General features: G+C 48.7%; 2 long non-coding RNA genes across 3 annotated transcripts; one reads left to right on the top strand and one right to left on the bottom strand.

The window, feature by feature from the left end:
* The first annotated feature begins 488 nt into the window (after window positions 1-488).
* LOC135285900 (uncharacterized) lies at window positions 489-7,286 on the top strand. Of its 2 annotated transcripts, none has more exons than XR_010350530.1 (2): window positions 489-3,801; window positions 7,097-7,286. It is a non-coding gene; the product is annotated as an uncharacterized LOC135285900 (long non-coding RNA). The 2 variants fall into 2 exon arrangements; XR_010350531.1 differs by having other exon boundaries at window positions 7,100-7,286.
* Window positions 1,788-3,683, bottom strand: LOC135285898 (uncharacterized). The gene is made up of 4 exons (XR_010350528.1): window positions 3,435-3,683; window positions 3,140-3,205; window positions 2,290-2,405; window positions 1,788-1,959 (listed from the first exon to the last, which is right to left on the bottom strand). It is a non-coding gene; the product is annotated as an uncharacterized LOC135285898 (long non-coding RNA).
* Window positions 7,287-8,940: the final 1,654 nt, after the last annotated feature.

Raw genomic sequence — 8,940 nt, forward strand, 5'->3', positions numbered from 1 at the left:
GGCACAAGGAGCAGGACAGGCAGTGCTGAGGGCACTGCCCGAGGCCAGCAGGGTGGTTTGAGGTTAGAAAAGAGCTGTAGTTTCAGAGCACAGCCATTTGAGTGGCCAGGTTTGTCTGTAGGAAGGAAATGAGCCTGGCTTTGGAAAAAAATAGTTTTGTTTTTGATAACCCCAGACCTGAGGAGCTGTCAGGGTGCCATGAGTAGGTCCCTGAACACCAGGAGATGTTTGCCAGAGCAGCTTTTTGTCCTGGTGTTGGTGTGGGGGTTTGGACAGGGTGGAATATTCAATCCCTCCTGGAGAAAAGGGGGGTTCTTCCACTGGTGAAAGAGTGATGCTGCTCTAATCTTGCACTGCAGGGCTGATCTGGGACTGTGATTTCTGTGGTCTCTGAATTCTGTTTTTGCTCCTCCAGGACACCTCAGATGAGATGTCCTGGAGGGTCTCGTTCCCACTTTGTACCAAAGTGGGAACGAGACCCTCCAGCATCTCCTTCCATCCCAAGGCCCCAGGTTATCACCAGGCTTGGGGTAAGAAAACCTTCCCAAGCTGAGTTTGGCAGGTTCACAGCTTTCCTTCACTTAGTCTGAAAAATAAGGAGACACCTCTTGGTGAAGTACAAGGAGACAGGGTAGAATATTCAATTCCTCTTGGAGGAAAGTGGTTTCCTCCTTGGTCTCTGATAAATCAGTTGTTCTGAGGTAATCTTGTGCTGCAGGGCTGATCTGGGACTTTGCTGCCTGTGAATTGAGTTCTGCCTCCTCTAGAACAGCCCAGATGAGAAAGGATTTTGTACCACGGTGGAACAGAGACCCTCCAGTGCCTCCTTCCATGCCCAGGGCCCCACCCTATCACCAGGTTTGTGGTAAGAAAACTTTTCTGAGCTGAATTTGGCAGCTTTCTTTCACTTACTCCGAAATACAGAGCCACAAGAGTTGCTGGGTTCATCCCTCACCCAAACCATGTCCTGCTGTCAGGGAGACTCCAGGATTCAGATCTGGCCAGACAGTCAGACTTGCTGAGCACAGAGCTCTGCCCAGCAGCACCCTGTGGTGTTTTTCCCTAGGAAATGTTGATTTAACTCTCTCAGGAATCATCACTCCTCAGGGCAGTGCTGCTTTGAAGTGGTTACCAGCCTGGTGAGCAGTAAGTGCAGGGCGTGGTGTCTATCTGCGAGGCAAGGGTGGCATTCTGTTTCCTGGGGACAGAAGCTTTAATAAAGGGAGTTTCCCTCCTTGCAGTGGGCAGGTGTGAGGCAGCTGCTCTTCTGGGGAGCCAGGTGAGATGCAAAATTTGGTGCAAAAAACACACTGGAATGCTGCTTTTTGTTAAGGCCACTTCACACTTGTCCAGTGGCACAAAGCTTAAGGGTCCAAGTCAGCAGGACACAGCACTGAGTGATTTAAGAAGTTTCTGCTCCTGTTCAGGACTGAATCAGACCTGCAGACCCAGCTCTGGTTTGTAGGGGATCTAGAGTGATGCTCACCTTGATCCCAAAAGGGTTAATTCAGTTTCTGCTGTGCCTGTAGACTTTTAGCAGGGAAACAAGGCAAGTAAAAGCGGGTAAGAGCCTGGATCTCTGGACTCTGCAGAGGCAGTGGCAGGAAAACACCTCACGTGTGGGCTGGAGTGTGGAGCAGGGGTAACTCCATGGGTCAGGGTTTGCACTGGAAGCATTTTCCTGGCTATTTTTTCCCCAGCTTTGCCCCACCAGCTTTGTATGTGGTAAAACAGCTGCCACCAGAGGCAGAGCTCCAGCTCATCCCAGTTGCAAAACACCTGGTGAGGTGTGAGAGATGCTCCCTGCTCGTGCTGCAGCCGGTGCTTACTCATCCCACGGGGTGCAGAGCTGGTCCCTGGGCATTTGTGTTGGCAGCTCTGCTGGAACACCTTCCCTTTTGGCAGTAGTTATGTAAGGAGCTAAAAATGCTGGGGTGACTCACGGGTGTCTGAGCAGAGCTGTTGGAACAGGAATGGAGCAGTGAGTTCCCCCAGCCACGGCTGCACAGCAGGCCCTGCAGCCTCTCCCTCCTTGGTGCTGCCCCTGCTGAAGACCCTCTTGCTCCAGGGGATTGTCTTCCCTCTTACTCCCCATTCCTGCCCCCCAAACGATGTTGGAGCCCCTACAAAGCTCGTCACTTGTGCCTCTGATCTCTCCAGCAGCCTTCACTGGGGCCATCCCAAGCCCCTCTTATCTCTAGACCTTCTGCATCCCATCTCCCTTTGTTATCTTTTCTGCCTTTCCATTCTCCTGCTCTCTTCCCAAGGAAAGCTTCAGGCCAGAAGCACCTGGAGTTAAGGGAGGATGGATCCAGGTTATTTTCCTTCTTCACAATTTTTTGCTATATCTGCTTGTGGGTACCTTGGTGTTTTATTCCTCCATCTGATGCCTCAGGAAGGCTGACCTAGAACAGAGACTAGTCTGAGCTAAAGACTAAAGCAGGGATTTATTAAAAGGATCTCCTCCATGGATCCACCTTGGGCAGCACAAGAGCCCAGCCAGGGCTGCACCCAGGATGAACCCAAATGGCCCCAAAATGCACGAGCGCTGCCGGGGTCTCTCCCTGGGATCAGCTCTGCTCCATGTGCACATTGCAGTTCATTGTCCAATTCCAGCCCCAGCCCCTGCAGTCCCATCCTGCTTGTTTTTCTCTCTCCAGCCCATGGGGTTTGTGCTCTTGGGCTGAGATTTGGATCATTTGTCCTTGGTCCCCAGCTGGAGCAGGAATTGTTTTGTCTCCCTGCTCTGTGCAGAGAGCTCACCATCCCCTCATGTGAAGCTCAGACCCACACACTAAAGCAGCACAGAATCTGAAAAATAGAAAATCTGAAACCTGAGGCATCACATCCTTCCCAACCTGACCTAATCCATGCTGGGGTGTCCCTCTCCAAAGGAGACTCAGGGAGCACCTCGGATCTTCTTCCATGAGTGATTTTCCTGATCTGGGCTGATATTTGAGTTCTTGATCAGATCCGAGTGACGTCTCCGCCAAAGAGACAAATTTGTACTTTTGTGGGCTTGTTGTGCCACCTCAGAGGTTTTGTCCCACTGTCTCCAAAGGGATGTGATTTTTCCATAAATGATGAAGACTCATAATTGTATTTCCCTGAAGTCTTCAGCCCATTGTGCTTCACAAACCTGGACTCCACATCTACATGTTCCAAGGCTGTAGCCAGGTGGGGTTCAGCCTCTTTCCCCAGACACCTGGTGAATAAACAAGGAGAAACAGCTCCATGGGAGGTTCAGGTCGGATATTGGGAAAACGTCATCCACTGAAAGAGTGTTTAAATATTGGCTGCCCAGGGCTGCTGAGGTCACCAGTCCTGGAAGTGTTCAAAAACCAAGCAGAAGTGGCACTTGGAGATGTGGTTCAGTGGGCACAGGAGTATTTGGTCAAAGGTTGGATTTGGAGGTCTTGGAATTCTTTTCCAACCTTTCTCTGATGACTCAGATCAAAGGTTGGATTTGGAGGTCTTGGAATTCTTTTCCAAACTCTCTCTGATGACTCAGATCAAAGGTTGGATTTGGAGGTCTTGGAATTCTTTTCCAAACTCTCTCTGATGACTCATATCTCCTATGACATAACCCACAGTTCCAGTGATGCCATTGTCACAAACAGAAATGAACTGAGGAGCAGGATTGGTCCCTGTGCTGCTGTTGCCTCTCTGAGTGCCTTGGTTGCTGTACAGAGATGCCCATTCCAACAAAATGGAAATCTCTGCTCCCCTCATCCCCCATGGGGCCAGGAGGTGGAAAAGTCCCTGTGTATCAGCTCTCTGGAGGTGCCTGTGGTGCTGCAGGTGAGAAGCCTCAGCTCCAGAGGGAGCTCCAAACTCTGCCTGCTGGCCTGGGAGAGTGTCCATGGTCCTCCTCAGCAGCTGGACGTTGGAGAGGTCACAGCCAGCTGGCCACTGCCTGTGACATTCCTCTTGGCTAATTCCATGACATGAGAAGCTCCCAGTCCCAGTTCCAGTCCCAGTCTCAGTCCCTGCCTATTCCCAGTCCTAGTCCCAGTCCCCATCAGAGTTCCAATCCCAGTTCCAATCCCCATCTCAGTCCCAGGCCTGTTCCATCTCAGTCCTAGTCTCAGTTCCAATTCCAGTCGTAGTCCCTGTCCCAGCTGCAGTCCATTCCCATTCCCATTCCCATTCCCATTCCCATTCCCATTCCCATTCCCATTCCCAGTCCCATCCCAGTGCCAGCTGCTCCCCTCCAGTGGCTCAGTGCTGGTGTCTAACCCCTTACAGGGATCTCAGCTCCTGGCTCACTTTGTGCTTCCAGCCCCTGATCCCACAGAATCCCCGGGTGTTGGAAGGGCCCACAGAGGGTCACCTGCTCCATTCCCTGCTCCATCAGGGCTGTCCTGAAGCAGAGGGAAGGAATCTCCACACCCTCCCTGGGCAGCTTTTCTCTCAGTAAAGAAGTTTTTTGTCTTGTTGAGGTGGAATCTCCAACTTCCTCTGTGTGGGGAAGGGCAACAGAGTCACTGCAGGATGGAGCTGCCCCATTAAAATCCCCAACAGTGATTTTAATTTACTGATTCCAGGCTTGATTTTCCCAGTGACCCTTAGGGGAAGGGTCAAACCAAGAGCAAAAGCCATGTTAAAAGTGGAGGTTTGGAGCACAAGGCATCACTCACCGTTTTTTTGGACAAGACGACGCTGAAAATAGGGAAATAGGACGCAGGGGATTTATAGAACAGCTCAGATGTAGAATAATGGAATCACGGAATGGTTTGGATTGGAAGAAACCTTAAAGTTCACCTTGTTCTACCCCCTGCCATGGACAGGGACACCTTCCACTGTCCCAGGTTCCTCCAGGCCCCATCCAATCTGGCCTGGAATATTCCAGGGATTGCAGGGGGGTTTCAATAGGTGAGCACAGCACAAACTTCATCTTTCCCAATGTTGAGAAATGTCCAAATACCTTGGAATTTTGCCTGGAAGAGCAGAAATGAGTTTTCTCTCGTCAGAAAGAAAGCAGGAGCACTGAGTCCACTCCAGAGGCATGGATTGCTCTCAAGGAAAACACAAAAACCCAACCCAGCCACGCTACCAAAGTGCTGGTTAGAGATTAAAGGGAGAGGGCGGGAGCTTGGAGGAAAGGTCAGGCACACAAAGGAAAACATCTAAACCTAAAACTTGGAAACTTTCCTGCCAGTGGAGACACTTGAATTACCTCAGAACAAAGACTGTTGACTTTCCTTATAAGGAGGGAAAGTCTTGATTTAAAAAAAAAATAATGGAAAAGCTTGGTCAATAATTGTTTTCTTCTTTATTGGTTTGTTGGGAGTTCAAACAAGCAAAAGGGGCTAGTTTAGAATGAAGTAAATGTTTCATTTCAGCAAAATAAAAGGATAAAATTCCAGTTCTCTCACCCATTTTAAAGTGGATTTTCGCCCCTGTAATTTATCCACTTGTTTGCACTATAAAAAGAAGTTTGAAACTGGAGTAATTACTTTTTTTAGTTCATGTTTTGAGGCCTCTGTCTTCCCATTCCTGTGTAAACAATTTCTGAGGTAGGGATGAAGTCACAACTGCATCTCTGAGAGCCAGGTCAGGGGGTTGTGGCCACCTGATGATGCAATGGGGAGTCTTGGCACACAAATCACGGGGAAAATCTCCTTGTTCATGTGCAGGACACGAGCAGAGGCCAGAAAAACATTCCCTCTGTATTCACAAACTGTGCCTTCATGAGTAAACCTTGCCAATTTAAACGTGGTGAGGAAAAAAAAGAGAGCTGTGAATAATTGTGAAAGCTGTGAATGATGACTGAAAACTCCTGCCTGAGGATGGATGGTCACTCAGTCTTTGGGGGATGGTCAGTGAGGCTCCAGGTCTGAGGGGGTCCGGGACAGCTGCAGAGGAATTGTTCATCAGGACCTGCAGTGATGGGAAAAGTGGGAATGGTTCCACACTGAAAGAGGGGAAATTCAGATTTGATGTGTGGAAGGAATTGTCCCCTGGGAGGGGCTGGGCTGGAATTCCCAGAGCAGCTGTGGCTGCCCCTGGATCCTAGGTCAGGCTGGAGCACCTGGGACAGTGGGAGGTGTCCCTGCCATGGCAGGGGTGGCACTGGATGAGTTTTATTTTCTCTTCTGTGTGGATCTTTGTTTTGAAGTTTGCAGTGTTATTACCTTTTCCCTTTCTAGATTTTCTGCAATGGAGTTTTTAATGTCATTTTGTTGGAGGGAGCATTAACATGCTCTGTTGGATTTCTGGTTTGAATTTCTTCCTTCCTGGGAGCTGTGTCCCATCAGACCCAGCCAGCAGAGCTGCTTTCAGTTCATGGTCATTATTCTTCCACTCCAGCTCTGTCCACAACCTCTCCTCTTGCTTCCAGGCAGGAATTCTGATTTTAATTTCCTGTTTCTGGTGGGTCAGCTGGGAGATCAGTGACACTGTGCCATGAATCCCCAGATGACCATTCTGGAAGAGAAAAATGCTTTTTCTGGTTCAGAGTGGTGGGAGGGTCAGGGACCAGCAGTGTGAGTGATGACCAGCACTCAGCACTTTGCCACCACAATACGCAAATATATTCGCACACTTGAGCCAACCAAAGAAGTGTCTGACCTTTGTGAGCTCCTCAGGAACCTTCCAACCTGTGAAGTGCTCCAGAGGACCATCAGGAGAACAGGAAATGGCTCAAGGATGGGACAGCAAGGACATCCCTGCCTTGCTGTGCTGACTCTGCCCTTCCTGGCACAATGTCACCAAGCCTTGGCCTTGACACCAAAAGGTTTAATTCCATTTTTACCATGCCTGTGAACTTTCAGCACAGGAACAAGGCATGCAGGGGCTGCTTTTCCAGCAAGGAAGGTTGGGATACAAGAAGAAGACATCTGGCTCAAGGGTGCAGTGACAGAGAAAACAAGGACTGAATCTGGGAACTTGGGATGGGTTTTATAGAAATGGGTAAATTGTAATTTGCATTTAATGACTGTATATAAACAAAACATTGGTAGAATTACATATCCATGTAAGGTTTGGAGTTATCCCATATTGGACCTCAGGCCTGAATAAATTATGTCCTCTTAAAGACCCAATTAGTGTTAAGGAGTCTTATTCTGATTTTTTTTTTTTTTTTTGGTGACAGCAGAGGCTCACAGGACCGAGGAGTCAGCTGTGGCACTGTGGAACTCTGTCCTGTTCTCCTCAGCTCCAGCAATGCTCATGCAGCTCTTTCCACATCAAAATTCTTCCACGCTCAAGAAAAACAGTCAACCATTAACCAAAAGACCCCTAAATAATGGATAAAATGAAGGATGACTGGGGTACTATTCAAACACGAGCTTTTCTTTTCCAGCTTCCTCTGCTGGCTCCGAGTGTGGCCGTAACTCACAGATTTGGGCAGGTGCCACTTTGCTTTTGACTCGTGAGCCTGACACCAATCCCGGGCGGCCCCGTGTGTGATCTTGAAAGGAAAGGGAACAATGAACCATCCAGAGATCACACGGAATCACTGAGGGCAGCCAGGACCTCAGGAGAATGAGGAAAACTCCAGGTGGACCTGCCAAGGGCGGGTGAAGTAGGAGGTTGGGGTGGGGTGAAATGGAAGGTGGAAAACCACCAGGTTAGGAGGGATAAATTGAGCAATTCTTTTGGCTGGGCAAGGAAAAGCCACAAAAAACCTCCACCAAAAACTTGGGGTATCAGGAGAGAAAGAGTGAAGGTGATGCTGGGCTGTGAAAAGGCAAGTTATATGGAAAATACCCAAATGTTTGATCCATCAGTGCCTCCCTTTCATGGCAGCTGCTGGGCAGTTGTCACCTTACCTAAGGGACAAAAATGGCATAATCTCAGAGACAAGCAGTGGAGATAAGTGACCTGAAGGAATTTCTGTGAGAGGAGATGGTGAAAAGCCCCTTCCCCACCTCTCTGCTTTGTGCCACATTCTCCATTTATCATCTCCCTTTGCCTCCAAGTCATTTTGTTCTCCTCGTGCTCTCCATTATTTTGATTAAGCACTTTTGGGGGCTCTGATAGATGAAAGGCTCCATGTGAAATGCACTGGAGCAGCGTTGCCCCTCCAGTTCCTGCTTTGCCTTAATTGTGCTTTTAGCCCTTTGTTTGGGCACCCACTTATTTCATTTGTCAGGATGTTGGAAAGTGGCCTTTTCTTTGAATTTTTTTTTCCAGCTAATTTTAGTTTGTTTTATTACATGCCCACTGTCCAAGGAGGTGATTAATAATACTGCAGTGCCTGCTGAAATGCTTGGGCTGATTTTTTTTTAATTTTTATTTTGACAAAATAATGAGCCTTGGAGTTTATGGAGCCTTGGAGTTTATGAAGCCTTTCCAAGAAGCAGTAGCTTTCTTCAGAAGTTTGATTGGGTTTTTTTTGTTTGTTGGTTGTTATTTTTTTTTTTTTTCAAAAACGTGCAAGATTTTTGTTCTTTTGGAAGTGTTTTTATTTTGATACCTTAAGAGAATTTTAACTTTTTTTGCTTATGGCTCCTGCGTAGGATTCCACAAACTGGTTCTTACATCCCGCAAGTCCCAGATCATCAGTGAGGATTTAACCCCAGCTGTTTGCAGCTGCCTCAGCCTTGGCAGCTGTGCAGCATCTGCCCTGTGAAGAGGTTGCCCTCACCCCCAGGTGCTGCAGATCTTCTTTCTTCCTCTCCTCAGGGGCTCCTTCCCTCCAGGGTGCTTTCCAAGTGGTTCTAAAGAGGATTTTTAGAGCACTCCAGCACTGCTCAACTGCTTCTTCAGATGTTGATTTAAAGAATGAGAAAAAGCTTCAAGGATTAATTATGTTTGAAGTGCAAGAAGATAAAACTCATCCAGGCCTGAGTGGCCACGGGAGCTGCTGCTGCAGCCCTGCCCCAAAAGACAGGCCCTCCGGGGCTGCAGGGTCCCTCTGCAGGTGTCCCAGGGAAGGTGACCCTGTGCAGGGCTGGGGACAGGAGATGGGGCAGCTCAGAGCCCTGCCCGGCT

This window comes from Passer domesticus, chromosome 24, assembly GCF_036417665.1.
Source record: "Passer domesticus isolate bPasDom1 chromosome 24, bPasDom1.hap1, whole genome shotgun sequence".
NCBI classification, from domain to species: domain Eukaryota; kingdom Metazoa; phylum Chordata; class Aves; order Passeriformes; family Passeridae; genus Passer; species Passer domesticus.